This window comes from Leopardus geoffroyi, chromosome D1 (assembly GCF_018350155.1).
Source record: "Leopardus geoffroyi isolate Oge1 chromosome D1, O.geoffroyi_Oge1_pat1.0, whole genome shotgun sequence".
NCBI classification, from domain to species: domain Eukaryota; kingdom Metazoa; phylum Chordata; class Mammalia; order Carnivora; family Felidae; genus Leopardus; species Leopardus geoffroyi.
The window spans coordinates 97,482,572-97,491,709 of record NC_059329.1 but is presented as its reverse complement, the minus strand read 5'-3'; positions in this window follow the sequence as shown (position 1 = coordinate 97,491,709).

The window sequence follows — 9,138 nt, the reverse complement described above, 5'->3', positions numbered from 1 at the left end:
AATTAGAGGGCTGGACTTGAACAGTTGTTTTCAGACTTGTTTTGGTAGTGACATTCTGTCTTCAAACACTACCTAATGAGGAGAGTTAATCATAATAAAGGGGGAAAAGAGGATGGGGAAATAGGCGAACAGGGTACCAGAAGCTTTGCCCCCGCACCTCACCCTCATTCTCTGTAAGAGCACGAGCGACAACTTTGTAAAACCAAGGAAGGCCTTGGGCAAGGGTGATCCAGAACATGCCGGTTTCAGAAACAAGGACCTATTGAGGAGGGGTGGCAAAGAAACGGGAAGTCTTAGCCAGCCAAGAGCCAAACCCCTAGCCTTCCCTGCCCTCATCAAATAGCACTGCCTATTGGGCTTGCAAGGGCTGGCCAGCTGACAGGGGCCCAGGGGAGCTCAGCGATGTCTGCTTCTCGCTCTCCTGGGGATGTACAGATGGGGAAGCTGGGCTTCTCTGAAACTCAGCCCAGGGAGCGCAGAGGGGAGCAAGTAACTAAGCATCCTCTGCCCCCTACTGCGTCCTGTCTGTGGCTCAGACAGGGGCGGGTGCTGGTCGGCAGGGCCTGGGTCACTCATGGCTGACGGGCTTTTTGGGACTCCCCCCAGACAGTGGGCCTGGCCACACCAGGTGGGACACTCATTTGGTTAGTCCGGGGATGCAGAGCCCCCGTCAGGGTGCGGTGACCGTTCCACGCGTTGGCCTGGGCCTGTTGCCAGGAGACCGCGTTCTCGGTTGGAGCCGGTCCCAGAAAACCAGAGAAAGAGCCCACACAGGCGACTCCCACAGGGCTCCTAGGAGACGCACGTCGGAGTGTCTCTGTTGGAACGTTGTGTTGGGAGCATAGGGATGACCGCTTAGGGAGCCGTGGCAGCAAGACCTGGGCTCGAGTCCAGCTCTGCGTTCACTGATCGGATGACCTCCAGGAAGCCACCCATCTTCTCTGAGCCTGAGGGCAGAGAGGGGCACGCCTGGGGCTGTCTGGCCTGGCCATGGCCTATTTCCTTAGGAGCCAGTCGCCACTGCTTAGCAAGGCTAACCGGGCCTCAGTCTACCCCCCACCCCCTGCCTCACCTGCCCCCCCCCTTCCTCGCCAGGACCTTTGTGCTTGAGATTTCCTCTGCGATGCCCTCCTCCCTTTCCTCTCTTCGTGGGGTGCATTCTTTATTTCCCTTTAATGGACACTCGCGGCTGGAACAGATGAACTCCACACATCCACGGCTTCAGGTAACAGAAGTGTCTTTATTGTTCTCGGAGCAGTACAGAGCAGGTGCTCCTGGGGCTCGGGCAGCTCTCCTCTGCAGACTCGGAGATCCAGCCTCCTTCTGTCCGTGGCTCCACCATCCCGCCAGCCTCTGCGTCCAGATGCTGGAGAAGGACACACCCGCTTCTTAAAAGCCTTAGCCGGGCGACGGCACACATACCTTCCCCTGACATTCCATCAGCGAACTTTCACTGCCAACCCACACCAGTGAGGAGAGGGTGGGCTGGAAGATGTAGTCCCTTTCCAATGACAGCTCTCCGCCATCAAAGGAGGGGGGGTGTACATTTTGAAAGACAACTAGCCAGCTCCACCTTCTCTGGCTGGCTTCCCCTCATCCTTCAGATGTCAAGTGAAATGTTGCCTCCTCCTCCAGGAAGCCTGCCCGGAGTCTCCAAGTACGGGGATTAGACGTCCCTCCTATGTGTATCCAACACCTCTGTCCTTCCCTGTACCCTACTGTACTGTTTTCTCGTGTCTGAAAATAGAACACGAACACCTTGATACACAAGCAAATTGCATACTTACCCGTGCACCCCCAGAGGTCAGCCCGATGCCTGGCACACGCTGGCAATGATAATAAATTACTGGGTGGATGGACGGGTGGATGGACAGACGGAGGTATCGAAGGAAGGACCAACAGATCTTCCTGGCACAAGCCTTCAAGCTCCCCATGCCTTAGCTGCTGCTTGGGCCTCTGAAAGCTGCCAGCGGGTTAGAGAATTGTTGGCCTGGCCGTACATTCTAAGACGGCCCGTGAAAGCACGTGTGCCCCTTGCCTCGCCCCTCCTGCTCCGACTGCCTCAGTTGGGGCAGCTGCCCCTGCATCTCAGCCTTGAACCTGCTTCGCCTCATCGGCTGGCTCCAGCCCAGACAGGTTCTCGAACACCCACTCCCTTTGCTCTTTGTATGGCGAGAGCTACATGAACCCCACCGACTCCACCCTTCCTCCTTTCTCCCCCGGGCAGCTCGTGTTCCCCCCTGGTTCAGCCAGATCTCCCTAGTGCTGTCACGGCCTCGTTCTCAGAGAGAAACAGTGCCTCCTTTCCTTCGCAGCGCCCTGGGCGGGGGACTGAACCCCACAGCAAGGAGGAAGCAGGACTGCACCTTACAGCTGGGGTCATTCCCGGGGACAGTGACCGGTGCAAACTCACGGCTCCTCAGACTGTGAGAAAAGGACTCAGACTGTGAGAAAAGAACGGGGAGAAAAAGGATGCGGACGGACGGCAAAGGGCCCGCGAGCACTGCCATCTTGCCCACGCTGGTGAAATGCCCAGGCGGTGGTGAGTGCCGGGATGGCATCATCCGCACAGAGATCACGCCAGGGCTGGGAAGCAGACAGTCCAGGAGGGGGCATGCGGGCAACCCAGCAGACAGATGGGGCCCCGGGCAGAGCTTGCTCTGGGAGGTGGAGACCAGTGTGGGGAAGCGGCTTAGTGTTCATTTCCCTGTCTTCCTCCCGGAGCGTCTGGTCTTCTTAAATATCCCGAGTTTCAGGGCTGCTGGCAGAAGCGTCTGTGCACATCCTGGTACCAGAATGACAAGGAGGACGGACAGCAGCTGTTAGCCGTGGGAATCAGGGAGAAGAAAAAGAACCACAGCCACCATCGCAGCTAAGTTTATTGAGCACGTACTACGCACCAGGCAATGTGATTCTAAGCTCTTCGCCGGGTTAACGCCATTTAGTGCCCTAGGAGACAGGCGCTGGTGTCGTGCCCATTTTACAGCTGAGGAAACTGAGGCCGAAAGATTTCACAACTTGTCCGAGGGCACCCCGGTTGTAAGCGGCAGGGCGAGGACTTTACCCCCAGACAGTCGCATCGCCACGGGGCTGGGGAAATGAGACCTGTCTGAGCATTTGGCCCCACCACCGTCATCCCCAGGAGGAAGTCCTTCCAATGGCAGTGTGGGAAAGGCCGACTTCTGTTGTGTTCATGCAAATGGTTTTCCTTTCAGAGCTTTGCTGTCTCTCTCTCTCTTTTTAATTATTGAAGTATAATTTAGATGCAGTCAGTAACTGTTAACACACCGACACACAGGCATCACAAACGCTGCAATCAAAATACGGAACCTTTGTCACCACCGCCATGATGGCTTCCAGTCTGGCCACCACCACCAGAAGCTGCCACGGTTCCACGTTGTCTGTTCTGCAAGGTGATCTAAAGGGAATCAGACAGGGCAAATGGATTCTGAAGCCGTCTCTGGGCCCAGTGAGAATGAACGGGGATCGGTGGGTGACGGCCGCTGTGTGGCCTCTGGGAATGGCGTCGGGGAGGCTGGATGAGGTTCTCGCCATCCGGGCGCTCAATTCCCGACAGTGAGCCGTGACCCAAAGCACTGCGAGCAAGGAAGACGCCGACCTGAGGGAGGGAAAAGGAGGGATGAAGGGAAAAGAGTGTTGATGGTTTTGAGGGGGCTGATGAAGGTCTCCTCGCTTCCCTGAGTTCCGAACCCATTGAGAAACCAGACAAAGAGGTTACCCTCAGTACTGAGAGGGCGGATGGCGGGAGGTGTAGCTTCTCTCCCAGCGAAAATGAGCTCCCTGATGCTGAGCCCCGGAATCAGCAGCACTCACCGCCCAGCCAGGCGCCCGGTGCCCCGTCCGGCCCTCGGATGGCTTGGGCTATGGTCTCCGTGCTGACATGGACGGAAGTAGGTGACCCTGGGATCCCTGGGGGCGGAGCCGACAAGCCTGATGATGGATCGGACTGGGTGGTCAGGGAAGGGGAGGAAGCGGATGCCCCCTAGCTTTGTAGCCTGGGGAGTTGTGGACGGAGTGCCATTGACAGCCATTGGGAAACATGCGAGTTGGAACCTGTTGCCTGGAAGGAGACAAACCAACTCAGCGGCAAACTGAGTGACAACAGCCCCGCCTCCTCCACAGGCCACAGGCGGCATCGGCCCCGGTAGACTGACCCCCTAACCCTGGTCACTCTCTGAGGCCCGTCTCCGCTGATGTCCACCGACCTTGTGCCTTCGGTGTCCAAGGGTCAGCCAGAGGGGGTGAGACCCTTGGGAGCTGCATGCGGTGGCCCTCTGAAACGTTAGCTGTCACATGGGCCGCATTCTGCCTCGGCCTGAGTGGCCCCACACACTCCGTCCTCCCAGTGCAAGGGCACCTCTAGGGAGCGCCGGGAACCACGGACAAACAGGACAGTGGCCTTGGCCTTGGCCTTTGGGAGGGGACAGCCTGGGCACTGGACCACCAAAGACGGAGGCCTCGTCCCCACAGGATAAAGTGCGGGTGGCCCCTGGCACCCAGGTTCCCGCTTCCACGAGTCCGACCCACGAAGGCAGCGGGGAGGAAGGCCTTGTGAACCGCAGTCGGGAAAAATGACCGCCACCACGCCAGAGAACCACCCAGAAGATGCTCCAAGGGCAGAAGGAAGTGCATTCAAGTTCAATACCCAGATGATCCCACCCCGCGTCCTGCTTGCCCAGCACAGGCTCAAATTGGAAATTGTATCAGGATCGCTGCAATCAGTAACTGGTCAACGGAACCGGATTTTCCTGGGCCCGTGAGCCAAACTGTATTCTTGTTTTCGGTTAATAAAACCATACCGTCTATTGAGACTTTAGATGTCATGCTAAGTACAACTGACGTTTCGGCTCACTGAGTTCCCTCGTCAGCTCCCGGGCCGCTGTCAGCCATGTTTTGCTGACATAAACCTAGTGAACCTAAGGAGAGAAGCCAAGGCCCCACAGCCGGGGAGGGGGCAGGGGAGGCTGACCCAGGTCCTCCCTGTGAAACCCGCTCGCTTTTAGCTTCTGCCACTTCGTGCAACGTCTTGCTATCAGGGAAGGTAAATCTCGTCACTCTCCCGTCATTACCGTCATCTAGAATTTTCACAGCTATTCTCAGGCAATTACCCTTCTGAATGGACGCCACATTCCCTCCGCTCCCTTCTCGGCCATCACACTGCTCTGTGTTTATTCGTATCGACTTCCTTTCTAGAAACGTGAATGGGCTTCTGTTTCTTCAGATCCTCTCGTGTTCTTTTTCCCCCGCCCCAAGGCGTTCGTAGATTTCTCTCGCTAGCCCTGGCAATGCTTCGTGTTGAGCAGATTCCGAGGAAGTTTTTCAGCCTTTTGGTGCTGTTATGCGTGAGATCTTTTCTCGAACACTTGGAAAGGAAGCACGGTGACTGGAGGTGAGGGCAATTCGCTTCCACCCAATTCTCGTGTCGGGTTCTCTGAGCAAAGCTTCTTTGCCAGAGCTGCGTGGCCGTCCCCCCGGCAGAGCTGTTTGGATTTTTCGGGGTGGAAAAATCACCTTGTCAGCAGATTACTATCATTTTTGTCTCCCTTTTCAACACATCTCATTCCTATCTGTGTTTTCTTGTCCCCGTGTCTTCTTGTCCTCTTGCTCCTCTCATGTGCTGAGACTGGGGCCTCGCTGTCTTGTTGGACCTTCAAAGTAGTCACTCCGCTTATCGATAACCGTGTGCCGATGCACTAGGTGACACGAGACCTGTGTTCCTCGTCTCCATGCACCGGAAGTACACAGATCCAATGATAAGTGAATGAAACACAGGCCAGAAAAAGTTCCATTTCAGAGATTGAGGAACCAAGGCCCAGGATGGGCAAGCGGCTCGCCCAAGATCATGCAGCCAATTGGAGATGCAAACACTGTTTGGCACCTTGAGGCTGGGAGCCACCTCCAACCTTCCTCTAGCCTGTGGATGTGGGCCTTCCTGGGCCCAGAAGGCCAGCTGTCCCTGCAGGTGCCAGTTCCCTGGAAATGCCCGGTCTAGCTGGCTGGGGGCTGAGGAGAGAGCTCTCTGCATCCTTCAACAGTTAACCAAGGAGCAGAACACTGTCTCTGGCAGGCCTTCCCTGGAGCCCGGCAGCCAGGCTGAAAACCTTGAACCCCGCAGCTGTTGTCACATGGCTGCCCTCAGAGTTTGCCCTGCTGCTGAGTTCCTCTGCCTTTCCTGGAAGGCTCGGCCCAGGAGAGTGAGGTCAGGCTGTGGGTTGTGACCTCATTCCGGGGCCTGTGGCTTCAGGCCCAGCTGAGAACTGAGGCCAATGCCAGGCCTTCTAAAGTGGGAATGATGGGGCGCCTGGGTGGCTCAGTCAATTAAGCATCTGGCTCTCAATTTCGGCTCAGGTCAAGATCCCACAGTTCTGTGGGGCGCCTGGATGGCTCAGTCGGTTGGGCATCCGACTTTGGCTCAGGTCATGATCTCACCATTTGTGAGTTCGATCCCCGTGTCGGGCTCTGCGCTGACAGCTCAGAGCCTGGAGCCTGCTTCTGATTCTGTGTCTCCTTCTCTCTCTGCCCCTCCCCTGCTCATGCTTTGTCTCTCTCTCTCTCTCTCTCTCTCTCAAAAATGAATAAACGTTAAAAAACTTTGTAAAAAAGATCTCAGTTTTGTTAGTTCGAGCCCCACTTGGGCTCTCTGCTGATAGTGTGGAGCCAGCTTGAGATTCTCCCTCTTTCTCTGCCCCTCCCCCACTCGCACTCTCTCTGTCTCTCTCAAGATAAACTTTTTTTTAAAAAAAGGGGGAATGCATGTGGCCATTGAAACCGAGGTTACTTTTGTCTGCAGAAGCCCAGTGAGTGACTCCACAGTGGCTCGGAATGTGGTGGCTGGAATAGAACCTTCTATGGCTCCATTGACAGAACCAGATCTCAAGTTCCTGTCCTTTGCCCCGCACCCCCACCCCTCGATTTGATCCAGACACATCTCACCCTTAGCTGCGTTCATGTTCAGGACCAAATGGTGCCATTTCCTGTTCTCCTTCTGCTCCCCGAAACCCCTCCCTCTGAGTGTTTGCTCACTCTCTTCCCTCCTCCAGGAACTTTGTCCTGCTCTCACCCAAGCCTCCCACCCTAATGTTTTTGGGGCCAACTCCTCTCCAGGCCACGTGCCCGAGCTCAGATGCCTCCCCATCAAGCCTCAGCGGCCCAGCCCTGCTGGACGTGACCTTGCTTCTTCTGAACTCCGGCTCACACCGACAGGGATTTTGATTGGGCCGGTGGCTGAACCTGTCTGAGGCCTCACCTTCCCTATCCACAAAATGGGGACGCTGGTCCCGTACCTCGGAGGATCACAGGCCTAGAGGGTAACGGCGGCAGCTTTCACGCACGCCGCACGCACTGGGCGCCAAGCGCTGCTTGAAACGGTTTGCGAAGGTCGGCGCTCTCGGCGGGCCCCGTCCGTGGAGGGAGAACCAAGGCAGGGAGAAACGAAGGCACAGGCTGCAGGCCCCATCAGCAGCCAAGAAGGGGCTGTACAAGGGCAGCCCGGCTCCAGCTCTCTGCCCCCGATGACGGGGTGATAAGCGTGTGTATGTGCAAGTACGTGTGTGGGTGGCTGTGCGGCCCTACCTGTGCGCGTGTGAGAAAGCCCCCAGCGCCCGGTGCCTGGTGCCCAGTGAGTAATCAGGGCCTGGAGCGTTTACTTTCTGCAGCCCTTTATCTCGGCCCCTCTTTGACTTGGCTTCTCGGCTTTGTTTTCTAATTCTGCTGCTCTGCTCGGGCCTTACCCTGAGCTCCTAGAGGGTGGAGCCAGGATCTCAGCCCCGTCTGAACCTCCAGTGCCTAAGGACCCCCTTCTGCCTTTTCTAAGCGCCACCATGGGCATCTGGCCAGTCTGCAGGAGAGGGCCTGGCCCGGCACCCAGCCCAGCCCCCACACGGGAGGGCCTCTGTTGCCCCGTCCCCCACGCTCAAGGGCTGGCTCCTGCTTTTCAGGTCTCACCTCCAAAGAGGAGGCCCTCCCTGATCACTCTTCCTGAAATGGCCCGCTTCTCACGGTCCAGTTTTGTTTCCTTCCACACTGTCATTTGATTTATTTGCTTGTTTCTGTCCCCCCCCTCCCCCTGGTGTCTGAGCTCTGGGAGGAGAGGGTCTCTCTGTCCCTGGCAGGTTTAGAGCAGAGCTTTTGACCCTGCGGCAAGGTCCCCTGGGAATCTCGCTGACGGGGTCGGTCCCCGAGCTCTGAACCGCCAAGGAAATGCCAGTGCTGTGGTCCTCGGCTCCGTGGGGGCGACTCTGCTGTGTGCTCCCGAGTGCAGACCTTTCATGGAGAGCAGTGTCAAGGTGACCGAGCCCTGCAGCCAGCGCTGCCTCGGTCGAAGGTCACCTCGCTTCCTCGCACCTGTTTTTCTAGCTGTGGAATGGGGCCGACGACGTGGTCCCTTCCTCTTAGGCAAGTCTGTCCGAAGACTGAGTTAACTAACACGCGTTAGCTGTCTGTCGCGTCCCAGGCCAGGTGTCCAAAGAGTACTCGGGTGTCGGCCACAAGCTGTCGGCAGGAGGCAACAGGAGGTAGGCCTGAAGGTGGCACCGGGCCAGGTGTGTCCTCGGGGCCAGCTGTCTCCCAGCTGACCAGGACTCCTGTCCACACTAACTCCTGAACTCCAGCAAGATTGCAGGGCTGAGTCGAACACCCGGCCGCACAGCATTTGTGAAGGGTCGGCCCTGCAGGATTTGAGAGGCCCTGAGCTGCCAGCGAGGACCCCTCACCTAGTGTCGCTGCAGGGATGCCGGCTTGGGGTTGCCTGGGTACCGGAGCAGGAGGAGAGGACGGGTGGGCAACACTTCACTGTTTCGTGATCTTTCCCTGCCGACCGTGGGGCATGGGTCAGCCTACGCGCTGGGCCTTATTATCCTCATTTTACTGACGAGAAGACCAAGACTCAAGAGAGTTCTGGAAGGACCTATGAACAAAGCTGCCTGTCCCTGGATGATGAGAGGTTAAGAAGGCTGGTCCTGGCCCAGAGGAAGGAAGGTCCAGAGCCCGACCCTAGGGGTCACCTCGCTTCACGCATTGAGCCCTGCAGGCTTAGGGAAGCCCCTCAAACAAACTCAGGGCCGCCTTGCTACCTTGTCACCTACACAGGGCCACAAGCCTGGCCCTGAAAGCCAGGTA